The 13,701-nt window shown below is 36.6% G+C and overlaps 1 pseudogene; it reads left to right on the forward strand.

The window, feature by feature from the left end:
• Window positions 1–498: 498 nt before the first annotated feature.
• LOC120598167 (bile acid-CoA:amino acid N-acyltransferase-like) lies at window positions 499–12,727 on the forward strand (annotated as a pseudogene).
• The last annotated feature ends 974 nt before the right edge of the window (window positions 12,728–13,701 follow it).

Genomic DNA, 13,701 nt, shown 5'->3' on the forward strand with positions numbered 1-13,701 from the left:
CTTATTCTTATCTGCAATTACTTTACAATCTTTTATTTTCTTGTGGTTTCAAAATGCAAAAGTCCTAGAGTTTTTACTTGAATGGTTTCCAAATTCAAAAGCAGCCTCTAAAGTTATCTTCTAATTTCACAAATGTTATTCTTTGTACAATTGCAGACTGCAGCTACCATCACATTTCTGCTGCTTTCCATCAGGAAATATCAAATGCAAAATATTTAACACTGATTCAACACTAAGGATACACTGTTCATATTCAAATTTCACTAGTGTCTCAGTAATGACCTTCATAGCAATTTCACCTCTTCAATCCAATTTTGGTTCATGCTTAGCATTTTGTTGTCATGTCTACTTAATCTCTCTTACTTTGAAACAACTCTTTCAGTAAATTATTTTACAAGGAATTTATTCATTTAATCTCAGTTGTCAAATTAGCTGGCATAAAGTTGTTCATAATATTCTTACAATAGTACCCCTTATCCACGGGGCATATGTTCCAAGATGTCCCAGTGGATGCCTGAAACCTCGGACAGTACCAAATCCTATATATACTGTTTTTTTCCTGTACACACATACCTATGATAAAGTTTAATTTGTAAATTAGGCACAGTAAAAGATTAACAACAATAACTAATAATAAAACAATTAGAACAATTATAACATACTGTAATACAAGTTATGTGAATGTGGTCTCTTTCAAAATGTTTTACTGTTCTCACCTTTCTTGTGATGATGTGAAATGATACAATAACTACTTGTAGAAACGAAGTTAGATGAATAATGTAAGCATTGTGTCATAGACTTAGGCTACTGTGAGGGTTACTTGAACACAAAGCACTGCAATACCACAACAGTCCAAATGGCTACTAAATGACATTAAAATAGACACTTATACTTACTGTTACATGATACATTATTTTTCACCCATTTACTTTAAATCTGTTAATGTAAACTACATTGATAATTTTTACCACAATTTTGACTCTTTTGGTAATCCTTGATTTTGTTTGAAGATTTATTCTAAAAATTTGCCCTAGAATTTTAGTTTAGCACATCAAAATTTATAAGATTCATTTATGCGTATTCATTTATGATGAATACGCATAACAATGTTAGGCACTGAACAATGTTATGTTTGTGAGATTCATCCTGGTTATTGCATGTAATTGTGCTTCATTTATTTTTATTGCTCTATAGTACTCCACTGTATGAATATGCCAAAATTTATTCATTCATTTTATTAATCAATATTTAGTGGTTTTCAGTTTTTTAATATCTTGAGAAATACTGCTTTGAATATTTTTATACATAATTCCCGATGTACTTGGGCACACATTTCTGTTGGGTATATCTCTAGAAATGGAATTCCTGGGCCCAATGTTATTTTATCACATTTAGTAGACAACGTCAAATTGCTTTCTAAAGTGATTGCACCCAGTTACATTCCTCTAGCAGAGTCTGAGTCTTGGTGATCTATTTCCTAACCAACTCTTCTTATTTTAAGAATTTGTAATCTTTGCCAATCTTGTAGGTGTAAATATACCCCATGATTTTAATTTGCATTTTTTCTGATGACTAATGAGATTGAGCCTTTTTTCCATTTGTTTATACTTGTTTTCTCTTCTGTACAGTGCTTGTTTAAGTCTTAAACTCAACTGAGATTTTTATAAGTTGAGTTTTTAGGAATTCTTTTTGTATTCTGTTTAATAATTCTTAATTAGTTTTATGTGTAACATAATTCTATTGCAAGTTAGCAACTTGTGTTTTTGAGTATTTTATGGAATATTTGGCAGATCAGAAGTCCTTAAAATTAAGAAAGTTAAATTTACTAATAGATTGTACTTTTAAAATGCTCTGTCCATCACCTCAAGTAAATAAGGACACAGTAGTTTTATGGTGATAGGGCTTTTATTTTCTTGTTATGTAAAATCCCACTACTGCTCCATTTATAACTCTCAAGAGCCCCTATGAATCAGTTGGGGACAGGGAGGGAATCTGTGGGAGATTTGGTCTTGCCCAAATTCTAAAAGCAGAAATTGTGCCCACCAAGAAGTATTTTGTTACTCATTACTGTGACCACATTAGTAATTCTCAGCTTATTAGGGAACCTCCTTGACTTCTTTATTTGCAGAGGGAAAATGTATCTGAATGCTACCTACAGAGGTGGACTCATTCCCTATGAAATTGACAAAATATATGAGTAAATTCAGGGAGTCTCTTTAAGAGGAAGAAATTTAGAGAAACTTCATCTATGTTCGCACCTGGCCCCAGCGCTAGCATCACGGCCTCAGCTCCACCTCAGATCATCATTAGATTCTCATGGGAGCACTGGTCCCTGGTGCTAAAAAAGGTTGGGGACTGCTGATTCAGAGAGCATAGAAAATTAAAAGAGGGAAAATAGGAGGGCACTGGATTCAATCAATTTTCAAAGTTGATAGGAAACTAGAGCAAGGAGGGGGACAGTAAGCTGGGTTTTCTCTTTTGTTAGCTCAGTTAGACGACAATAGGTATATTTGAGGTTGTGGCCATTAGGACAACTCTAGGTAGAGTGTAGTTCATCCTTTGCTGCTAAAGAACGCTCAAGAGGAAGAAGTCAGGTAGTTTGGCTTGTAATCAGATCTATCTCTTCTGGGCTGATTAGAGATGGGTTAAAATCTCAGTTCTAATGAGAAATCAAATTATTAATGCCAGTGTTTGGCATTTAGCAGTTTACAAGGACAAATAATCTTTCTACTTATTTTATAATCTCAGAGAGCTGTGGGATTCCAACAGTACTCAGATAAGGGTATATATTTCAGTGGATTTTGTTTAGAAAGGTTATCAATAGAGACTTACAATTACGAGGCTATCAAGGAAGAATTAATATTTCTGAGGGAAAAATGAAAGGCTATCCAAAATTATTTAACTTTATTTTATCTCCCAACTCCCATTAATATTTTTCTCTCTTTATAAGGATGATTTTTGCGGAATATTTTAAAAGAAACTCTCTTAGTCTGGGAAGCTGAATTGTGGTTGTATTTTTATAATTTTGTTTGAAGGATGATTTAATGTAAAACTAATAACACATTGGAATTACATTCTGTGAAAATATTTTTGAAAGTTGACTGTATGTCATATGTATTCATGTAACTGAGGAATACTTTCTGGTAGTGAAATGTAGTAAACCAGGGATATGAAGAAAAAACTGATGACATCTGAAAAGAAAAACTAAAGTTAGTCATGAACTAAAGTTAATGACTTTTCAATTAATTTCTTTTTGTTTGGGTACACTTGTTGATGCGTGTGATATTTAACTAGAAGCTTAATGAATAATGCATAGAAGGAATGCTACACCTTTAGGCTTATTTAAAGAAAGGGCTGCATCTACTCTCTCAGTGACTATCACACGTAGACCCTTGATAAGTTTTTTTTGAACTACTAATCAATTTGACCAAGAGTTGGAAATATGAATTCCATTCCTGACTCTGACATGTATTTCTGTGTAACCTTAAAGTACTCGATTTCTTGAATATTTTTACAAGAGAAATATGGTAATTTTGGGCTATACAATCATTTTTTAAAGTTTCCAGGGAACAATGTTTTATTCACCATCATATTCTCATTCTCAGCACTTCTCTCTCCTTAGGCTCATTCTCATCAGCCTGTATTCATGCTAGTGTCTATCTGATCTCTCTCTCTCTCTTCCCCTCCTTCTCCTCCCCACCTCCCTCCTCCCCTTCTCCTCTCCCCTCCTCCCCATCCCTTTCCTCTCCTCTTCTCCTCTTCCCTTCTTCTTCCCTCCCCTCTTTGGCCAGACCCAGAGGTACTCCTCCTCCCTTCCCCTTTCTGGGGTAGCTGGCATAAAACTAGATCCCACAAATCATTAAAAGTGCATTAGATTATCTGTCAATTTCTCTTCATTTTTCTTTACAGGGGTTCCTTTTTTGCTGCTTTATCATAACTGAAAGTTCCCATGTGGAAGAAAAAGTTTTCCATAAGGAGTTTGTTACTCACTGGAGTTTAATTTAGATTCTTTGCTTTCCTGGCTTCTGGTTTATAAAAACAAAAACAAAATTGATTTTGTAGTTAATCCAGATACTTTGGTTATTGGAATAGGAATGATGGTCCTTTTTGTGGCTTTCTCCACACTAACCAAGAAAGAAGGGCATTCCTTTTAAGAGGGAAGTTATAAAAAGGTCAGCAAGACTTCTGTTTACCTAGAGGACTTGTCAGCTTCTAGTTTTTCTTAGGACTTGGTAAATTCTAAATACTAAGCTATAACTATTTTTTTTTCTCTAAGGAGAAATACACATGTCAGCCTCCTTGTTCTCCCCAAAGATTTTATTTTTGTTCTTTTGAGAAGATCCCTCTATTTATTATGTCCTGTTGGAGGTAAATTTTTAAATGCCAAGCATTTTGTTTGTAGGACTTGGGCAGGGTATTAGTAATAGAATCATTTGTTCCATGTATACAAATGTTTAGCAAATCCCCCTGTTTTCAATGCTACATCTCACTCTTCTCCTCCACCGCTCTTGACTTTTTAAGGATTTTTAAAGATGGTGATATCTTCCTTGGATGTGTTGATACCATTCATGCATATTTTGACTGATGCTTGGTTCATTATTATTATAAAAGTTATCAACTTTCTTTTTGTATCTTCTAGAAATCTGTTGGCAGCTCCCAGGTGTCTCATATTCAAAAGTTATTTCAGGGTATTTGCTAAATAACTGAAGAGTTAGAGCAGAATCCCAAGTAGCCTGATTCCTGGTTCAGTTCACTGTCTTATTTCTTTCTCTCATATTTCTCTCTATTTTGAGGTTTTACTGAAGACATTACTGAAGAATCATCCAAGGTGCCACACTGTAACGATGATTCAGTTGACAGCTAGCTACTCCTGTGAACGCCCTTTTTGATGATCTAGTGCATATCTGAGCTACAGGCCTGACTCCCTTTCAGATAGTGCTTCTTCAGGCATCACTGAAAGCTGAAAAGGGGAACCTGTTTCATTCTCATGCCTACTATAGGGCCAGTGAAAATGGTGAGGTAGACCCGGAGCATGCTTCTTCACTTGAAGGTGACTACGTTGGAGTCTACCCCATGGGTCTCTTCTGGTCCCTAAAACCTGAAAAGAAGTTTACTAAATTGCTGAAAAGGGATGTAATAAATAGCCCCTTCCAGATCCAATCGAAACTTTATGATTCAGATTTCACAATGATCCCCAGTGCGACCACTGCTCCAAAGGTCAGCCTAATTTTGGAGAGGTGGTACATAGCACCTGGTGTCACACGGGTCCAAGTCCGAGAAGCCTGCATTCGGGGAGCTCTCTTTCTCCCTCCAGGTGAGTGGGATTGCCCTGGTTCTTGTCATCCTTCTTTTCCTCCTCCAAATGCCTTATCCTTCTAGGAGTTTAGCTTGGATACACATAACATAGAGAGCATTCCTTTTCTACCTTAGAATTGGGGTTAACTGGGTTAGACAAGAATGTGGTGATCCATTCTTCCAACTCAAGTTTCATCTCAATGATTCTGGAGCTTGTCTAAGGATATGACTACAAAAAGTTGTGGAGTCCTTGTATTATGGGATTTCCATAGTTTTGGATTTATGTGAAATTTATCTGCATCGAACCTTAGCTATCTGAAGACCCGCATCCTGATATTGTGGATCATGTCCCCATTTTTGGGGGGGAGTGTTCTGTCATATCTAAGTTTCAATTTAGGTGTAGGTCATTGCAAGGTTGTCACAGTAAGCTGATAATTTAATGAAATGTTGCAACAAATATAGAGGATGCAAAAAAAGTTTATACCCTCTATTTCCATAACTATTGCATATTTATAGAATATCCTATAAATCAGAAAATCATACGTCATTCTCTCTAGTAGCTGTAAAACTTTCCAGAATACTCATAGTTTCCCATAGTGATCTCCCCATATCAATAGGTGTCTCAAAACATCTATTGGTCTATTTCTCAGAGTTCACTGTAGGTCTGAATGAAGCAAAGCTCATTTCCCAGAAGTAGCCCTAAATAGGTCCAGGTTTCAGGTATGTCTGAGATCCCCTTATTCAGACTGATGCTTTGAATGCTTTGATCTAGGACACAGCCATCACATCATCAGGATATTATTGCCTTTCTCTCTCTTTTTTTAATAATCACCTTGTAGAACTGAGATAGGTTGAGGAAATCTGACATGTTAGAGCTGGTTTCGGACAGCATAATGTTGTAGACGGTGTAGAAGGAATAAAAACTTTCCAAATTCACCATGACCTATGCACTTATTTGGGTAAATTTGAATTTTTTTTTTTTCACACCCAGTAATGAGTATATAGGCTACTTTATTGTGTGTAGGGATTAGGAAGTGCCTCTATTACCCCACCTCAGTTAAAATCTGAATATCAGTGCAGGCCTTCCACCTTGGGATGATGTGCTGGTTTGGAGCGCACTGTTTGGGAAGGCTCTTGGACACTGCACGTGCTGGCTCTTCTGCTTCAGGTGCTTGTTCTGTGGGGATACAAAGGAAGATTAGTTGTGCGGGGCCAAAAGAGGTTGAGTCTGATCTCAAAGCATTTCTCAACTACAGGGTTCTTCTAAAATAAGAGGCTCAGTACTCTTGAAGTGTTTCCTTTATTCCTGTCAATCAGAAGATGCAAAAGCATCCCTATTTATTCACTAAAGTGGTATTTTTAAACCAAGATACATTCAGTATTGTTTTATTTTTTCTTTTCTCAAAGTGAAAAAACATAGCAATGTTTGTTTCAAAATTCCCAATATGCCTTTAAATCAAGCCACTCTTTTCATATGGATGGGACCAGTTTTCCTTGGCTAAAATTGCTCATAACAAAAATAGAATATCCTCAGTAAGTGCAGCTTGTATTACTTTCAGTATATATGCTCTGCTTTATTTTGGAAAGAAGCTGCCTACACAGAGTTTGACTGTAGAATGATATTATGCTCCAGTGAATGAACAGTGCTATTTCATGAAAGAGCTAATCATTTACATCTGCTTGGATGCAAGATTTAATGACTATATAGTCAGATGAGTGTAACAGAGCAGTGTTAAGTCAGGATTTTAGCTAAAAAAATCATTTTGATAGCCCCCTTTTTGAAAAACCATATATTTTTGAAGTCTTTTTTGGAGCTTTGAGAACTCATTTAAACCTGTGGAGCCTCTCATCAATAAAATGAACATATAATCACGTGCATTTTGTATATAATTTCGGGGTCTTCATTAATCCCCTGAAGCCTATTTGTGTACCTATTTACAGATTAAGGAACTCAGGCCTAATTTCTTTGGCTTTCTTTACTCTAAGGCTGTAGAAGTGAACCTCTTTGAGTCCCCATTTTCCTTGGCCACAGAGATTAAATATGTCAGTGAACATGGTTTCCAATCACACTTCTGGATACTATGTTCTATTATATAGTCAATCCACTTTAATTCTGCCCCAGATACAATGCTGAAAATTTTCTCTTGAAAATTTGTACGTTAATTCCAAAATTTGTGATGCATTTCCTTTTTGTGTCGTCATTTTTCTTTTCTTTTCCTCACCTTCCCTTCATACCCGATTCTGTTCTGTTTTGTTCTTTTTTAGGAGAGGGCCGTTTCCCAGGGGTAACTGATTTGTTTGGTAATGCTGGGAAACTGGTTGAGAGCCAGGCCAGTTTCCTGGCTAGTCATGGCTTTGTCACCTTGGCTTTGGCTTACTGTGACTATGAAGACCTGCCTTCAAAACTGGAGAAAGTAGATTTAGAATATTTTGAGGAAGCTGCCAACTTTCTCCTAAGACATCTGAAGATAATTTTTGCCTTTTCAGTAGGTCTCAGTCCATGTGTTTTTAATAACCATATATTCTTTGACTTCTTTTGATTTCCAAGTGTGATTCTCCCTCAGTAAAATTAAAATTCTATTACATAGCCATACTAGTCATAGAATTTATTTCTTATGCAGTGTCTTTTGCTCAAAAATTTGAAATGTATAGGAAGTGTACCTGTGTACATCATGGTATCAAAAAGCATTGGCTTTGGTTTCAGACAGAAATGGGTTACATTTCCAGCTCCATCCAATCTGGTTGTGAGAGTTTGGGCGAGTTACTAAGACCCTCTTTCTTCATCTGTTAAATCATATCATAGTGAGACTACTTCATAGTTATTGTGAGAATTAAAGGGGATAATAGAAATAAAATGCTTATGAGAGTAACTGGCAATACTAAACACTCAATAAATGTAAGCAATTATTATTTATATTATCTTTTCCGATAACTATTATATCACCATACTTAACCAAACAGATAATCTGTATGTCTTTGAAGAGTTGCTATAAATTTTTAGTTACTTGAGAGGTAAACATTATGCTGTAGTACTTTCCAGTCTATATGCCTTTAAATCTTAAAATGTGCTTTCTGCTGTAAAAGGGTTGGTTAGTGCTTGTTATCCTTTGTAATTTTCCATTTTTTTTCTTAGTAAGAATCGATCTAAGGAAAATTAAGTCTCTGTACTATATCTGTTTTCATATAAGGATCACACAGATATGATCAGAATTGCAATAGTAAGATGAGCAACAATTACTGACAATCTACTGATGCATTGAAATTATTAATAGCTATTTTTGATGCATATAATGGAATTGTCCTTGAATGGCCCAACAGGCAATGTTATCATTGTGCTAAGCTTCTGCGTGGCTTAGATGGGAAACGTAGTTACGCCGTCCTGCTTTACACTTTCTTAGCCTCATTCACCTTATATTCGCTGCGTGACTTTTGTTTTGTTGTTCTTACCAGTGTCACAGGGACCGCTGGTTAATGACTCAGCCAGGCCTGGAAACCGGGTTTCTTTCCTAGGCTCTGAGTACTTTTATTAAACCTGCCGTGCACTGTCTCTTCTGTGGAACGATAGACCACAAATCTGTCAGTTCTTTGTAGAACTTATTACTCCATCTGTTGATTTTAAGCATCTTCAAAGATCTCTAAAATCCCTGATCCCAAATTTGGTAACAAGAGTTGGTGTTCTGCCAAAGGCCAGAAACAAATTAGATAAAGCCTGCACATATTTGAGTCACTTAAAAAAAAATAAAGTATAGTTAACATATAATACTATATTAGTTTCAGGTGTCCAGCATAGTGATTTGACATTTATATACCTTACAATGTGATCACCACGATAAGTCTAGTAACCATCTGTCACGGTACAAAGTTATTACAATCTTATTGACTATATTGACTTTTTGTTGTTGTTGTTCATCTGTGTTATACTTGCTTTTACTTTATCTTCCATGGCCAAATCCATTCTGAGTTCTCATGTCTCCTGTGACTCTATATTTTGTATATTAATACACAGAATTTCAGAGCTTGGAAAGTCCTTTTAATTCGATCCACTCCTCTTAATATACAGGGTAGAAATGGATAGTATATATGACTCACTCAATTTGTTTCATTTTTCCCCCTTACCTTAAGAATTTCTCACATTCTGTCAACTGGATACAAGTGGTAGATTCATTCATATCTTTCTAAATAGTAAGATACTCCCCCCACCCCCCAACATTAGCTAATAAAATGCCTTGTTTTCTTAAGAAAACAGAGGAAATCAATTAAGGCTTTAGAAAAGATTTGACTCTCTGTAACATTGAGGAGAAGGCTGGGAAGTTGAAGAAATATCAATCTAGCCTCTTCCATCAGAAACTCCACGGGCTTTCTGAACCAGAGCTGGAACCATCTACCTCCATACGTGTTTTACGAGAATAAAATGCCTTATGCTGATATTGGTTAAGCCACCATCAGCCACTTTTCTGGGAAACAGCCAAAACATTCCTAATGGATTCACCATGGAAGGAGCAAAATCTCTATCCTTGCATGGAGCCAGAGCTCAAGGAAAATCAAGACTTTATTTTGTGCTGTAAGAAAAAAAAAGTCATCTTTTACTCCTTCTCATTTGCTCTCTCGTACCAAATTGGTGACTGGGAGCTGTACATTCTACACTCATAAATAACTCATGAACTTATTTGCTTCTTATCCCCACTGGTGTTACCTTAGTGCAGGGCACCATCATTTTTTGCCTGTACAGTTGCAATAAGCTTTGGCTTTTCTGCCTCCATATGTTTAAGTCAGACTTATAATACTGATTTTACTCACTTGCTTAAAGGTCTCCCAATTTACTACAGGATAAAGGCAGGCTTCCTAGCATGCTAGATAAAACTTTTCATGATCTGACCTTTGCATACTTCTTTAGCCTTATCTTAAGCCTATCCTTAAAATCTGTCCCAATTCTCTTCTGCAGTTAGGTAAAAGGTCAAGGCTGATTAGCATGTTCTTCAAAGCTCTTCATTACCAAGTCGCTGTTTTCTTTCCCAACCTTCTTTTGCTATAAACTCAAGCGATAAAGAACTACCTGTGATTCCTTCAATGCATTGCTTCTTAGTTTTTGCTCCTCCCTGGTGAATCCATTAGGAATGTTTCAGCTATGTTTCCCAGAAAAGTGGCTGATGGTGGCTTAAACAACATCAGCATAAGGCATTTTATTCTCGTAGAACACATATGGAGGTAGATGGTTCTAGCTCTGGTTCAGAAAGCCAGTGGAGTTTCTGATGGAGAAGACTGGATTGATATTTCTTCAATTTCCCAACCTTCTCCTCGATGTCTCACGATGGCTGTGGCAGTTTCAGGCATTAAGTCAACATGGAAACATCATAAGCAAGAAAGAATAGTCAGAAACCTAGGCTTTCTTCTCATGATTCTATGCCATTTTATGTAAGGGGGAAAAAACCCAGACTCTAGGTAGAATGTGTTGGTCTTACAAGAGAGGCTGAAAGAATATGTAGCAAAGGGGAATAGGTTCAGAGCCATCAGAATTTATCACTTGAGACTAAATACATTGCTATGTACCACGAAATGGAGGTCTTGTTGGCCTTCAAATTGCAGAGAATGGCTCCTGTGTAAGCAGCTAACAGTGTCTACTATGCTCAGCGTAGAATACCAACACTTCTTATTTGCGCCTGCTATTATCTATCTATCTATCTATCTATCTATCTATCTATCTATCTATCTATTTATTTATTTATTTATTTATTGTTTTTTATTTTTTTACTGTTTTTAAAGAAAGATTTATTTTTATTCACAGTAATAAAAAACACGTTCCCTAAATAACTCCCTCCATAAATATAAAAACAAATTATTTGACAAAGCATAAGACTACATTTTAATAGGTAACCCTCTTTCACTTTATCTTGTCCCCCTTCCCGATTTTTCAAGCATCAGCTGGGTTTTATTTCAAACATGGTCTGAACATTTTTTAAAAATTAATTTTAATTTTTTATTTTTTGTTGACATTGGTTAACGAAATCCAGTAAGTTTCAGGTGTACGATTTAAATGTGCCCATTTTTATATATGCAGACTCAACTTATCCATTTCTTTCGAGAATCTTTCTTTAATCCTGCCTTTATTCTTTGACAAGCTGAGTTGGCAGCCTTACCTATATGCACTCTTATTTATAAGATACTATAATCATCATTTTTTTCTTTCCTATCTCTTTAGCTGGCAGTGAGTTCTTTAATGATAAGAGATGATGCCTTTCTTCTCTGTGTACCCAGTGCTTGGTACAGGGTGCATGATCTAAAAATGCTTGTTTGATGACTGACAATGAAAGAAGCTGAGCCAAGCCTCCTATATGAAAACTTTCTCCAAAGGAGAAACCTTGTGGGGAAACCAAAGCAAGCCTAGAATCCTCTGTTCAAGTTTTCATGCTCTATCCTACTAATCTCACCTTTTTTCTCCGTCTTTTCCTACAGAGTGCGCTTTCCTCTGACCCTCTAGGGAGCTCAGAATTTGTACCACAGAGTTTAACAATTATATCATGACTCATATTATTCACAATAGTTACATGCATTTTGCTTATTCTCCTCACTACACTGGTACTTCCTTAGGGTATTTTAAACTCAGCACCCAACACAGGGCTGAATTCATAGTACTCAGTCAGTAAAGACTGACATATTTTTGAGGGAGTATTTCCTTTAAACACATATTATATATATTCCAGAACTCTAGAACTAGGCATGGGGGTGGGATTAGTACTTTCTTTGCTCCCACTGGCCACAGAAGTTCTTTGGTTGTTTGAAATTGTAGGGTTTTGCTAAATGATGGATAGACTCAACATCTCATCGCCATTATTTTCAGGTCCTTGGCCCAGGCATTGGGGTAGTCTCCATAAGCAAAGGAGCAGAGATTGGACTCTCCATGGCTACTCACCTGAAACAAGTCATAGCCACTGTATTTATTAATGAGCCCAACTTCATAGCTTCAATTCCATAGGTATATCATGGGTAGATAAGTCAACCCTTGCCCTTGTCTCCACAATTTGTATACATCAGCAGCTTAGGATTTATAGAGCTTTAACACTGTTTTGTGGAAACTGGAATTGAAGCCAGTCACACTTTTCTCCTCCCCATTGAAAAAGCCCAGGGACATTTTCTCTTCATTGTGGCAGAAGAAGATAAGAATCTCAATAGCAGAGCTTATGCTCGGCAAGCCACAGAACAGCTGAGGAGAAATGGGGAGAACAATTGGACCCTGCTATACTACCCTGGGGCAGGCCACCTAATAGAGCCTCCCTATACCCCACAGTGCTGTGACTCAGAGATGCTCAGTCTTCATGCCTTTCTGCACTGGGGAGGACAGGTGGTCCCACATGCAGCTGCACAGGAACATTCTTGGAAGGAGATCCAGAAGTTTCTCAGAAAGCGCCTCCTTCCGGTTGTGACCAGTCAACTTTGAGAAGAGTAGATAGTCCTAAGAAATAGAGAAGCACCAGGGTGTTTTACCAGATCTTCACTTGATTTTCATAGAGCAATGCCTTGGACCTCTCATTGTAAGAAGGAAATTATAGCAAGAGAAGGCAGGAGGACTGAGAATGGTCATATCTTGACTTGGCAAAGGGAAAACTATTTCCACTTAATCCGATATACGCTGAGGGTTTTCTGTTTTTAGAAATAAACTGAGGGCTCTACTTGCCCTGAAATATTCTACTTTACAATGACAGCAATTCCCTAGGGGAAAAAATTACCAACAACAAACCACAGAATTCTCTACCTTATAAAACAGACATGAATAGAATCAGGGGCTGATTTCTTAAAAGTCAATTATATATGCTTAAATCTCATGTTTGAAAATATGGTCATGGCTCTTGGTTACTTCATTGTCATTGGAGAGCTAGAGCTGGGTAAAAAAAAAGTACGTCGTTTTAAGGCAAAATGGAAGCTGATATGGAGGTAACATCCTTGAGTCAGTCTACAATCAGTAATTCAACAAAATTTAATAAAATAAAACAAAATAATTTTTGTGTCTAAACAGGTACAGCATTTTGAGAGAGGAACAATTCAAGATTCACAGAGTTGCAATTTAGGAAAGTAGCCGTGATGGTGTAGATTGATTATGTGCCTCCGGATTAGGGCCTGGCAAACTCTTTCTAGTAAAGTACTTTTAAATAGTAAGTATTTTGTTTTTGTGGGCCATAAGGTCTCTATTACTACTACCCAGCTCTGCAATTATAGTACAGAGCAGCCGTCGATAGGATATAATGAATGATTGTGACTGTGTTCCAATTAAACTATTTATGGATGCTGAAATTTTCATTTCATATAATTTTTACATGGAACAAAAATACTAATTTTCTTTTCATTTTTCCCCAAGCAGTTACATATGTAAAAACCATTCTTAGCTCACAGGCAGCAGAAAAACAGGCCATAGGC

Source organism: Pteropus medius, unplaced genomic scaffold (assembly GCF_902729225.1).
Source record: "Pteropus medius unplaced genomic scaffold, Ma_sr-lr_union100, whole genome shotgun sequence".
Classification (NCBI taxonomy): domain Eukaryota; kingdom Metazoa; phylum Chordata; class Mammalia; order Chiroptera; family Pteropodidae; genus Pteropus; species Pteropus medius.